The 13,434-nt window shown below is 48.7% G+C and overlaps 1 protein-coding gene across 1 annotated transcript in view; it reads left to right on the top strand.

Moving 5' to 3' along the window:
- The window catches only part of EEFSEC (eukaryotic elongation factor, selenocysteine-tRNA specific), a 162,339-nt gene that overhangs the window by 1,154 nt on the left and 147,751 nt on the right, over window positions 1-13,434 (top strand). The gene's annotated exons all lie outside the window — the stretch shown is intronic.

The raw sequence follows: 13,434 nt of genomic DNA on the forward strand, positions 1-13,434 counted from the left end.
GCTCTGTAGAAATTGAAACACAGATCCGAACTGCACACATACATGCATATAAAATAGGTGTCTTTTAAACATAACCATGAGCTTCTAATTAATGAAATAGTGCGCTTCATTGTGTCCTTAAGCCGAAAATCGGTGTGTCAGCAGCGAGCTCAAGCCTGTAGTAAGAAGAGGGTCAGAGAATCAAGTGGTCCGCGTGCCAGCGTGGTCATGCTTTTCTTTGTTCCTGTGGAATTGGTGAGAGATCACAGCCTTGATGTTATTTCATCCTTGTAGAATATCTGTACTTCGCCAGAGAGTGTTTCCGTTATGCATAGTTCATTAAGCAATGGTCAGAGCTTTGAGTGCCTGCAATTCATCAAGTTTAACACTTTACGTTTACTATAAGAGAAGGCAAGGCTGCGTTTCTTTCTGTTCTCAGTTCTTAAAAGTATTTACTATAAAATCAACTGGAATCTGTGCCCTCTGACTAAGAAGAGGTGACAGATTGATACTGGTGGGGTTCTCAAAGGTGTCATCAAAGAAATAATGAAGTTGCCTGTTCTTGGCTCAATAAACCTGAAGGCTGTTACGTTGCTGCAGCCCTGGGAGCTTTGTACGAGTATAATGAAGTAAAAACGTCCTCTAGAAACAAGCAGGAGTTACGATTCTTTAGTCTGGGCTTCAGCCTATAACTTGAAAATCCCAGGTAAAACCTCTGTCCTACTTCAGGCTTTTTGTGTGACCAAAGATAGGTCTGTAGTGGGAGATGCTTGTGTGAAAGGAATTTGTTTTGCATCTCTACACTAACAGAGTTGTGAGGGGATTGGCACAGGGAGATGGGCAAGGATGCGCTCTGTCTCTGCAGTCACTGTGTTACCCTGTGGTTAGCTATCAGTTATCTCCCTCTGGCTGCCTGTTTATTTTTCTCGTAGTGGGATGTGGGGATTTGTTAATGCTCCGAAGCATTTGCATGGGGAAAAATCCTCACAGAAAAGCAGTGCAGTACACAATGAATCAATCCTATGGATTTTGCCCTTCCTTTCACTGAGCATTATTAATAACACTCCTCAAGCTGTCTGCTACCTCGAGTGCTGGGCAGTTTTCTGCTGGCCCATGGGTTTCCTGTGAAATGTTTCACAGATTCAGTGGGAAAACCCAACCGGATCCAAACTGCCTGTGCTGTGTGCTGAGCACAGCCCTGGTGTGCTTGCAGGAGGCCAAACTACAGCACACAGCCTGCACCCTGCTTTCAAAATACAACCTGCAGGCCTGTGAGAGTTGAGCACAAGTCTGCAAAAGGCTGGGAGCCTGCACAGAGCTGTTTCTTCACACTCTCCATCCACCAGCACACACTGGCAGGCAGGCACCCCAGGTTGGTGACACCAGGCTCCAGGAGGATGCTGCCTCGTGCCTTTACCCTGCAGCTCTGACAGGGCGGCTTTGCCTTTCTCTTGTAAAATCCCCTGGCAGGAGACTGGTGAGGTTCTTGCCAAACGCCTCTGTGAGTGGGAGGAGGGCCCAAGGGGTTTTGTGAACAGGATGGGGAAGTTCTGCTCTGCTTGTAGGTGAGGAAGGGTGTCCAGTATTCCTAAAAACTATTGATGTGTCTGAATACTGCTGGAAAGACCATGCTTTCTGGATTAGACAAAGTGAATTCATCCTCTGAAAAATCTATCCAGAAGGACAGGGCCCTTTAGGAATATACAGTTATCGGTCTCTCTAATCTTAGGTGCCTATCACCTGTATCCAAGTTAGTGCAATATAGATGTCCAGGCAGGCTGGAGACGTTCAATAACGCCACTGCTATGGTTCGTTACATTAATACTGAGCTGGAGCACATCACTCCTGCGGTCAGTGGTCTGGAAACCCATGCGCAGCTCTCGGACTTAGTGAGTGTTGGGGATGATAAAAGAAGGGAGAGGCTGAAGCAGAGCTCGGCATCACCACTTGGGACCCAGAGAGGTCTCTGGTGCTGGGGGATCGTCCTGGGCCTCTATGCAGTTAGCGTGGTAGGTCTCAATATCTACCTAAAATATTTTGGGTTGTTGCTGTTTCTATTATTTGTGATAAAGAGTTGGGCAAAAGTCCATTGATCAGGCAGTGCTTGCTGTCTGTCTCTGTCTGCCCCTCGAGGCAGCCAGCTTGTGGCTGCAGCGACAGGGCAAAGCTGCTTCATACACGGCACTGGCACTTCATGGGAGGGAAAAAGGTGTGATAGCAGCAAGTACAGGCCTTTTTTCCCTTCTTGCCGCATGAATATGCGAATTGCTGTGTGGACGTGGGGAGATGTGTGATGGACTCAGCTGCCTCCCTCCGCTCAAGGGAGCAGCCTTTCAGCTTTCAGGCTTGACAGCACGTGGCATTCAAGCCCGGCATGGGAGGTGGTGACAAGGAAGGTGCTAAATTTAAAAATAAATATAATAATAATAAGGAAAAAAAAAAAAAAGAAATATAAGCCAATGAAGAGCGAAAGGAATCTCATTTTTAGGAGAAAGCTCCTGAGTTTCTCAGGAAAAGTGAAATATCTTCCAGAGCTGTTGCTTGAGCTAAACTGTCTTGGTTTCCTAATGATGAGAAACAGTGGTAGGTGTAATTACAGAGCATAAGGAGAATTGTTATATTTATGAAATAATATTTCTTTTACTGTATCGTATTAAAAATATGGACTACATTAGAAGTGAAACTGCATTTCATGCAAAGATTCTTGCGCCACAGGAGAAAAGAAATGTATTTATCCAGGAGGGAGTAAGATACTGAAAATAAGAAGCATCAATATTACTAACATGCATACAGAGAAGGTTATATCTTATGGCTCTGAAATAGAATTTAAATATAGACCTAATAGTGCAGATACACACAACTTTGCTTTAGGAAAACTAGCTGTGAAGAAAAGGCTGTGAGATTTCTATATAGGCTTATTGAAATTTTTTAGCAGGACAGTATTAAAGACTAAGTAAAATTGGCTGGCAATAAGCAGGAATTACAGCTGCCTAGTGCTTTAATGTAAATAATGCAGATTGGAGTATTTTAGGGAAAGCTTTCTTCAAATAATGGAATACAGAAGTAATGTGACTGCTTCAAAATGTAACATGTGTAAAAGCATTTTTCAGTGCTTTCCTAAGTACTGTGTTTTAATCTGGCCTTCCCAGCTTCTGGCAACCCTATTCCCACTGCTATGGGATCTCCTGGCCAGGAGGAGCTGTGGCTGTGCTGGGGAGCTGTGGGAAGAGGGGTGTGAGCGGTGTCCTGGGGCAGGGGCTGTGCCATGGGGATGGTCACAGCTAGGAGGACAGCAGGATCCCAAGCCCGTGCCTCCCCGAGATCTCTGCAGGCTTTGGGCACGTCTGCCGCGCATATGTGAGACTCATCAGCCAGCCCGTTGCGTGTGGAAGTCATTAACTTCGCCCAGATGGAAAAGCTGCCTCGTGCTCCCACTCCAAAGGGAGCCTCCGATGGCTTCCTCCTCATGACGAGCACACGCGGCGGTGGCCCTACCTGCTGGCCTTCTGCCGCTTCCTCCCCGTCTCCGCTTGGCCCTGCCCCGCTGCTCCCCTCTGTCAGCTCCCATTTGCCATCCCTCACATCTGTGCAGGCCGGGCGCCGGCCCCGTCTGACGGCTCTCACCATCCGGACGATCAAGGGGAGCTCCGACAATGGGGACGTTGTGGTGCCGAGGGCCCGGAGCCCTCCTGCCCTCTTCCCCATAGCGGGGGGCCCGTCCACGCTGCCTGGTGGTCGTGGGCCGGGCGATGAGGGTCTGGTGCCGTGGCTGAGGTGTAGGGGAGGCTGTGGTGGGCTGGGTTGTGAGGGGTGTTGGTTAGTGAGGTGACGGAGGGAAATGCAGATGCTTGAGGATACGACGGGATAAAAGGGGTGCAGGGTTTGAGGTCCCGTGAGTGTGCTGGTTCAGAAAGCATGTGGCTGTGGAGGTGTCTCTAATACAAATCGAATGCATGATTTAATTCACAACATGAAGTAAAACCTCTGTCTGGGATTTTGATGGATTTGCTTCTGTACTCAAACACTTCTTTTCTTTTTTTTCTTTTGCTGGCATCAGCTTCCTAGGAAGAGCATTGCCGGGCAGCCTGCTGTGCCCTCTGGGAGTTGCTTGTCTGTCTGGTGCCTTTTCACCTTTCTTCTCTTCCTCTTCATCTCTCTCTGCCTCCTCTGTTCTCTCATAATACACAGCCTTCTGCTAAATGCCATGTCTCTCTTCTGGTTCTCCTCTCTCTTTCTTTGGGATTGCTTCCAGTATACACAGGGATTATTCTCCTCTCTGGTTGTGCTTTCTGCTGTCTTTTGTTAGATTATTTCTGCCTTTCACTTCCCTGTTGTCTAGATTTTCCTTCCTTAAATCCTTTTTTTTTTTTCTTTCTTTAGTGTGAATTTTCTCTTCTATTCTCTTCTTCATGAGATGTCTCTCCTTTATTCATTTAAATAGCCTCAGCCTTGCCTTTGTGTAAGGTAAGGCTTGGGCTGCTGTTGCCTTGTGAGATGCTGGGTGCTTGGACTGCAGGTATGAATCAAGGGATTTGGGTAGTACCCAAAGCAGTCCACATGGGTGGTATCTCAGCAGGCAGCTGGAGGTCCTGCTGACTTTGTATGCCCCAAAAGGCCAAATACAGTGTGTTGGCTTTCTTGTTTCCCCTCCAAATGGACAGAATGAGTTACACGTGAGGTTGAGGTCACTGGAAATAAAGTCTGCCTTTCCAGCTCTCTCCTTGCACTGGTAGAAGTGGGATGGTATCTGCTGACACCAACCTGCCCTTCCAGTTCAGAAGAAGCAATGTTAAACTCTGCTCATGCAGCTGTGGTGAAAGCAGGGATGTGGTTTATTTCGCTGGGTGCTCTGCGGTACTTGCACCTACTCCCGTGACCCAGGCAGAGCTCAGCATGCAAGAAATGGTGATGTTCATCCACCTGGAAGGAAAGATTGCTGCAGGTGCAGGGGTTCTCTAGTGGCTTTGCTGAGGACAATCTTCCTTGTCATAAGAAGTGGGAAATGCTCTGGTGTAGCAGTAAGAGCATAGTGTTGCAAGAGGTGTCGTGGCTATGCTGGGATCCCAAATTGGGGCACTCACAGCCCCGCACATCCTGGTGCTGCTCACTGCAGAGCGAGCCTCCTGAGAGAACACCATTCTTAACTATTCAAGCCCAGCACTGGTTGTTCAGGAAGATCTCCACTTTCTGTTCTGGGCTGTATTTTTTTCTGGCCTATGGGGCATTGCTGTGCTCCGCAGCCAGCTGTGTCCCCCCAGAGGTGGTGGTGTCCTGGTGACAGCCGGAGCAGAGCAGTTGAAGCACTACGAGGCTGGGCCGCTGTAAAATACTCTTTATCAAAAACAAGCGCTGTGAAGTGCTGTAATTCTTTTGACCCCCCTCCCTTTTTGTTTTTCCTTCCCCCCCAGTAGGAATATATCCGCTATTTAATTAATTTTTTTTAATATCTCTCTTTCCAGACTTTTTATTCCAGCCCCACTGCCTGTGATCCCTGCAGGGCGAGGGGGGGCTGAGTGACAGGCTAATAACCTGCTCCGGCTCCCGCTCCGAGCCCAGTGGCAGGTGTCCCGGCGCCCCTATTGAATGCCACCATCCAAAAAAAAAAAAATTATCAACAATCTTCCTTCAACAATGATTTATTATTGCCATAATTTGCCTTGGTACAATGAGCTGCGGAGCGTATTTCTGCACCCGGCTGACAGGGGTTTGATGGCTCCAGGTTCCTATTTTATTTAGTCTTGAGCCTAATATGATTTGGTTACCCTCGCCCCCTCCCTCTCGTCCCTCTCCTCCCTCCCCACCCAACCTTTTCTCATTTTGTTTTGTTTTCTCCGAGTGTGTGTTTCGCATAACCCTGGGCCGGCTGACAGCGCTTGTAAAAACCAGAAGTCGATCTCGCGGTGGCTTTTCACCATTAATCAAGCTGCCTGGAATTGGAAAGTAACACTGACAGGCTTTTATCTTGGCGAGAAGGAGGATGGCAGATGTATTTTATGGTGGATGAGCCTTCACGGCTTCTATTAGACGGGGACTTCAGCGGTACAAGGTGGTGCTTTGGGGGAGGAGGAGAGGCTGGGGGAAGGAGGGGAGCGAGGGGGAGGAGAAGGCGAGGAGCAGCCTATAGATAAATAGATCCGTCAGTCAGGCGATGTGGGGGTCTCCAGGCGGCCAGCCATTGTAGGTGACAGAAAAGGCAATCAAAGACAAAACAAATCAAAAGGTACATCTTATCAGCAGCAGGCCAGCTGGACTTCCACCGCACTCGGAGGCCCCGCGGAGGGCAGGAGAAATTAATCGTGCTGTCGAGGCCAGAGAAATTGTTGCCGCGGAAGGTCCAAGTTCAGGCGAGCGGAGGTGGCCGGCGTGAAAGGGAGAGGGAGAGCGGGGGGAGAGGAGCGAGGACGCGAGTGCCGCCGTCCCGCCGCGCTCCCCCGGCCGCCGCCGCGGCTCCTGACAAGCGCATTCATCGTGCGATGATAGCTCGGCACCTATGATTGGTACCTTTAATAATATAGCCCTCGCTCAGCTGTCACCCTGAAAGAACATTTTTTTTTTTTTTTTCCTTCCCTCCCGCTCTCCCCGATGCAAAGATACATCCGTAATGAGAAGGGTGACGGAAAGTGGGAGCGCGGGGAGCCGGGGAAAGTTTGGAAGAACATTAATCACAAAGTGAAGCTGGAGGTGATGCCGGCCGTGCTGGCAGGAGAGGGGAGCGTGCTGCGGGTCTGGAGCTCCTTCGTGTTCCCCACCTTCTTCTGAGCGTCTCAGGGGATGGGGAGACCCCTCCCAGCCTGGAGAGGAGCAGCTTTAGGATCCCCTTCCTCCTGTGCAGCAGGGCAGGGGGAGCTGGAAGGCAGCCCCACAGGGAGTCCTTGATGTAAAAGCAGCGCAGCTCTTATGTGCGATGGATTTGCATCAGATTCAGAGCAGAGGAGCAGCCTTTTTGCCTCCTCAGCCCACAGAAGGAAAGGTGGTTACAAGTCCTGAAAGTTTCCTTGCAGCAGAGATCCTGCTCTGGGCAGTGTGGCTCCAGCCTTTGAATCCAGCCAGCACCATCCCCTTCCTCAGCAGCACTGTGCAGCCTCGTTCCCCAGAGGAGTTTTGCTTTCCTGGGCACGATGCCCTCCTCTCCAGTGTGCGATGCTGCCCATCATGTGCTTATTGCTCCCTCTGCTTGAAAGATACCTGTGTGTTAGCCCACAGCCCCAGGTATGGGCTCAGTGGCAGCATGGCGATGCTCCCACATAAGCACCTGCCCTGCATCAGGGGCAGGAGATGTCCTGGGGCTCCTGCATACCAGAGAAATCACCCCATTATTACTCTTCCCCTTCCTCTGCAGCTCTCAGTGCCATCACTTGGGGATCAGCCCCTCTGAGCATCCACGCTGGGGAAATGTGGGGCACGCAGCATCTCCCACCCTGCTGCAGATGCTGGTGGCCCTGTGTCCATGGGCTGGGGAGAGCAGCAGGCACGGGGTCTGGGGGAGGTGAGGAGGGGGCTCTGCTCCATCGCATTTAAGGAACACGTCTATTTTAATTGAAGGGATAAGCAGCGACGTCCTTGAGTGCAGTTTTCTCCTGTGGTTTCCAGCAGCTTTCCAGGCTGCCTGGCTCCGCGCTGCGGTTGTCTGTCCCTCCCTCAGACAAAGCCCTTGGGCTTGAATTCTTTAGCATTAGCATTTGGCAGTTGGTTCTCTTATTCTGCATATTTGCTCCCTTGTACCTACAACTGATTTGCTAATCTGCATCTGTTTTTGTTTTTATCCTAATAAAAGCGGGGATTATGAGTAAATCTGGATCAAAGGGGTTTGTCTGTAAAAGTGGGGAGTGCCGGTCTCTGCGGCCCATCATCCCGAGCCCCATAGGATCAGGAGGAAAGCAGGGAGGGTTAGACAGTGTCTTGGTAAGAAGTATTTTGTTCTGGATGGCTTTCAAAAATTGAATGGTGATTGCTTTCTGCCTTCTCCGTGAAAGCAGATAACTTCTGCAGACAGTAGTTGGCAGCGGCGCAAACCATGTGGCTGTGATAAACATTGATAATAAGTGGTGGTGAGACCGGTCCTTGAGGAATGGTTCCCTCATCCTCCCAGAAAAGTTTTGCCCAGCAAGGGTAAGGATGGTTCAGCAGGGGGACAGAGCCCTGTCTCCATGCAGATCTTAGCGAGAAGGCACAGAGGAAGAAATGAGGGCTGGACGGCTGGCTTGGACCCAGGACATCCAGAGCCCTGCACTTAAAGGATGAACCCATTGTGTGTCCACCGCAAAGATGGCACAGATGCGGTTTTCTGTGCTCAAATGATGAAATAAAGCCTTTCTTGCAGCACTCTCTGAAGTCTCTAGGTGGCATCTCCACAGCCTGGGACTTCTGGAACTCCAATACTGCGTCCATGTTGAAAGCTAAACAGCCCCAGCCTGGGCTTTGTTGAGGCTTGGGCTCCTTCTAGGAACTGTCTTGCCTTGGGAAAACACATACCCAACATCTAAATTCCTTAATTTCTGCTAATCCTACCAATCTCAGCATGGTAATCTATACATCTGAGGTTTTTGCAGTGGTATTGGATGTGTCTTCATTGTAACGTGCCTGTGATCTCTGAAACAGTTTCCTAGAATCCATTATTTTGCACAACTTTAACTTAACAGAGTGATGTAAGGGAGACTGCAGCTTTTCTATGAATAAGCCTCAAAACTGAGGTTCTAGAACACACGATGGTGCTGACGTGTGATGTAATCTAAATGCAGGGAAGCTGGGTTTAACACTGTAACATGCTACTTGTAGCTTGGGCAGGTGTGGTGGTGGGGATGCCCAGTGGTCTGAGGCAAAAACAAACAAAGTTACACCAAGTCTGTCCTTCAACCTATGTAGATCTGCAGCAGCCTCACGACAAGTGAAGCCTGTGTTCACTTAGTAATGCAAATCTGGTCAGCTGTAAACCAAAACAGATTTCCAAGAGCTTTCTGGGACTGCGGCTGGTCTCTTGCTAACTCTGACTGAAGTACCGCACCGAGGAATTGGGCACGGCACCAAGTCCAAGCAGGGAGGTTGTCACCCTTGCCAAGGCACTTTTAAACATGAGATGAGGTCATGTTTGCATCGTATTTATGGTTATGGCAGAGCACAGATATGTTGCAGTGTTTTGATTGCTTTTGCAGATGGGATCAAATTGTTCCTTAATCGCATTAAAGAAATCAGGTTATGAGCTGGCTGCTGTAGCGCCATTCCACTAAGATGATTATGAACAATTTGGTCCTGTCTGCAAACATCTTAATGAAATGGGGAAACTACTCAACACAGTTGATTTTTGCAGTGTAGAAGTGACTCAGTCTTTGCACTTACCACCAGACAACGCTAATCTTCCGGCTCTTACAGCTTCTCAGAGCACTGAGGGTCACAGTACAACAAAACCCTTCCACTCATGCCATGTGCTGATGCACACCAAGCTCTTCCTCTGCTCGCAGCAGAGCCCTTGAGCCCTGCCCCAGCTCCTGGGCATTGGTGGGGCTGAGGGATGCCAGGCGATGGTTCCTGCACCTCTGTGGCTCTTCACATGGCAGGAACAGAAAGGCACACGGTGCTACCGCCACTGCTGCAGGCACACTTGCCCCATGGGGTGTTTCCAGTCCCACTTTCCCCACTGGAGAGGGGCAGTAATTCCCTGTGGCACAGCAGGGTATAATTTCACCATGCTTGAGTTTTTCCTGACCGAGCCTGAAGTACTTTGGGTGGCTGGAGCTCTCACCTGCCTTCCCTCCCCAGCACAGACCTGAGCTTTTACTCTCTGTATTTGACACCGATATACTGTCTGTCTTTGTTGTAAAGATTGGAAGCTTTCCAGCACAAAAACAGTCTCTTGCAGCATTGGTGCAGAGATCCCAGTCCATGGAGCCATGCACCCACCTGGAACTTCCATCCACAACTATGAAACAAACCAAGAAAGTGGCTGGCCTGGACGCAAGGTTATTAGATGGCCTTATTTTTTTTTTCCACATGCTTCATCTTATCACAATGCTCTGGGGCTCAAATCAATTTCCTAAATGTAGGTGATGAGGTTAGGTATGTCACTAGGCCAAATAAAATCTGTTGTATGGTCTGAGATGACAACGTGCTCGATACCTGCTGGTTTCACCATTGCTTTTGAGGGGAAGTAATAGCACAGGACAGAAGTAGCATGAGGGGCAGCCAGGGATAAATTACTGCCCCCAAGCACAGCCTTGATGGCCACAGGCCTGCAGCACCCTGTCAGGAGGAGCTGGTGGTGCCCAGGGAGGTCAGTGTGCTGCAGAATTAGCAGCTGCAGGGACAGTGGCTGGGTCTAGGGACTGGGGATGGCCTGGGGACGCTGCTTTTGTCCCTGCTGATGCTGGCTTGACAGAGGTCCTTGCCAGGCAAGTGGCTTCTCCTTCAGGGAGCACGGGCCCCCCTTCCCACTGCATGCAGAACTGGGGCTAAAATCTCAGCTTGTGCCATTCGCTGCTTTTCAGTGCAGGCTCGGGAACGTGAGTTTTTGTTTCCTTAGAAAAGAGAAGGCATGCGTCATCTGCAGATGCGGAGGCAGATGTGAGCGTGCCGTTTGCTTCCTTGCCTGAATCCAAAACATGCTGCAGTCATTCCTCTTTCTCTTTGTTGGGCTGGTGTCCCACCAGAAATCTGTCGTGCTCTGTGCTGGCTGCTGGGGCTGGGCTGGGGCTGCTGGGCAGAGAGGGGGCAGGTGAGGTGAGCAGTGTTAGGGCCTCTCCTCTTGGAAATCTTCAATTGGCACCCTAAAAACAAACACTTGAAGGTTATTGAAAATGTTACTTGCAATGAAAATAAATTGGTTCTTAATTTTTGTTGCTTCAAGGGGAGAAAAAATCTGCTCATTCCCTGGCCTGCTCGCTTGATCACATTTTTTCCCAGTCAGTGAATCCTGCCCTTGTAACCTTGTCTGCCCCCAGGTCTCTTTGCTGGGTGTTAGAATACACATGGTGATGCACGGGCTGTGGAGCCATCTCTCAGCAGATGATACAGCAGTAGTGAACAGAGAGCCCAGACTGTGTTATACCCAGCTCCTCAAACCAATGCAGAGCTGAGCGCTTGCATTTGTTCTCTTTAAATATAAGATGTTAGGCAGGAAAAGCTTGCGTTTGCTTCTGGGCTGAGGCTGGACAAGAACAGTGAACCCAAAGTGGTGTTTCCTGCCCCGATTCAGGAGCTGGCCGGGCACAGCAGTCCTTCACGGCTGCCTCAGTTTGTCCATGTGTGGACACCCGAGCAGCACGCAGATCACACCAGGACATGCAAGGACTGATGTCTGAACGTCCCCTTCTCTTCCTCCTCTTGTTGGGAGCACCTCCAGCTCCAGACAGGAGCTGTGTGGTGCAGCTGTTTGAAGGGGCGCCTGCAGTCTGGGTGCTGGGTAGGTGACGCTGGGTTTTAGCGGCCGTGCTTTGCCCTTCTTGCAAACTTGGGTTTTGTTCTGTGGTCACAAAAACAAGTAAACAATCCCTCTGTAACAAAACCAAATGACATGCAAATTTAACGTAATTTTGAATTAATTTTTCAAACTTTCCATCGAGGCAGCTTGGACCAGTTTTTTTTTTGAGATGGAAAGGTTTTAGATAAAGGTTTTAGGATGTGGGGGGTCTTGTTTTGTCTTGACATCAGCAGTCTCCTAGCCAGGTCAGGTCTGCTCGCAGAGCATCTCCTGTTTTCTCATAAAGGTTAAGTGCCTTTGAGATGCTTTTAGCCACAGAGAAACTAAAGACACGACAGTGCCTGACCTCGGTATATAACAGAGAGGGGGAATCAACTTTCAGTCTCTAACACACTGTGGCATCTGCATAGGAGGCACGTATACTGGATTTATGGGTGTCCACAGTCTCAGAGCAGGATCTGAGCATGGCACTACTCCGTGGCTGAGAGGAAATCGCAGCTTATAATATTCAACTGGTTACTATAACCCCCACCCAGCCCAGGTTTAATATTAGAACTATTTTTCACGTTGAAACCGAAATAGTACAAAATATGGGCTTGCTGTAATTGTTGTTAGATTATGTGTCACCCTGATAAGATGTAACAAATATTTTCCTACACAGCAAGGCCCGTTTCCCTGCGTGTAATGGATGGAGAAACTTCTCATAGTGTGCAGGCAATCGGTCGTAAAAACTTCGCTTAGAAGATTAATGCAAGAAGTGCAACCTTTGTGGAAAATAGGAAGAAAAGAATTAAAATAATGGTTTGTCTTTTCGCATTTAATATTAATACCCAAACTTCTTTGGTGGGAATGTTTCTTGCCATATGTGCCTTCCCACTTCGAGGGGCAGCTCCGTCAAATAAGTATTTCTATTTTTTCTCATGATCCTTCATCAGTAGCTGTTGTATATGGTGTAGTGATTCTTTCAACAGAACTATTTTTATCAGTAATATGAAAGACTATTTTCATGGGCAAAGCTTTGACACCAATAAGTCAGCTGGACGTCACTTAATAGGCTAGATAAACATTCGCTCACCATTTAGGGTAGAAGGATTTTCCCTTTATATCACAGCTTTATGTCTTTGGTAGACACTTAATGGCTGTTAGAGAGATGGCACGCTCAGGAGAGTCCTCCAGAGCCGGTGTAGAGGCAAGGTAGGGGATTTCTTGCTGCTCTACAAACACTAACACAAGCAGAAGTGAAAAAGCAGGCCCTCCTCACCTGATTTGCACCAAGTCCTTCAGTAGCAGTACTACGAGTATAAGGAACACACCAGTGGGTTTGTCCCCTTCTGGGCACACCGTTAGGAGGGCTCCTGCTCTGTTCTGCAGGGTGTTTGATGGGTGTTAAAGACAGCTGAACGGTTGGGAAAAATGCCAATTTAGATTCATTGCTGCTGCTTTTTTATATATATATTTTATCTTCCCTATGTGTATTTTGAGATTTTTTTATTATTTTTTTTTTCTGGCAAAAGTACACTTCTGTTCCTGCAGCTGGTCTCAAGTGACAGGTACCATCAGTCATGGAAGTCAGTTATCAAATTAGGGTCGGATAGCAACTGCTAATTTTCAGTATGTGGCCCAAGGTTCACTTCTTGGGTCTTTGCTTGATACCTGAGGTCTGGTAGGCTATCCAGCTCAAGTTTTACAGAGGCTCTCTTGTTCTACTGCTTGTGAGAACTGATGTTTCCTGCCAGCTTTACAGAGCTTGAATTTTTATAATGAACGTTTTGTGAGCAAAGATATAAGGGGTTTGCCAAAGGAGAAACAGTTTCTGCACTCTCCTGCTGCTGGTTGGCAGGGGGAACAGTGGTCTTAAGGTTTTGGTACTCTGGGAAGCACCACCCTTCACTACCCCAAGGTCTTCTGCTGCTGTGCAAGCAGAGCCGGGAATTTATCAGTGAAAGAGCCAATGCCATCGAACTCTGATTGAGACTTTGAACAGCTCTGTCATTCAGTGTTATTCAGGGCTCAGTCAAACCTCTTTCTAAATTTATCAGTTAGAT

This window comes from Aythya ferina (genome assembly GCF_964211825.1).
Source record: "Aythya ferina genome assembly, chromosome: 10".
Classification (NCBI taxonomy): Eukaryota; Metazoa; Chordata; class Aves; order Anseriformes; family Anatidae; genus Aythya; species Aythya ferina.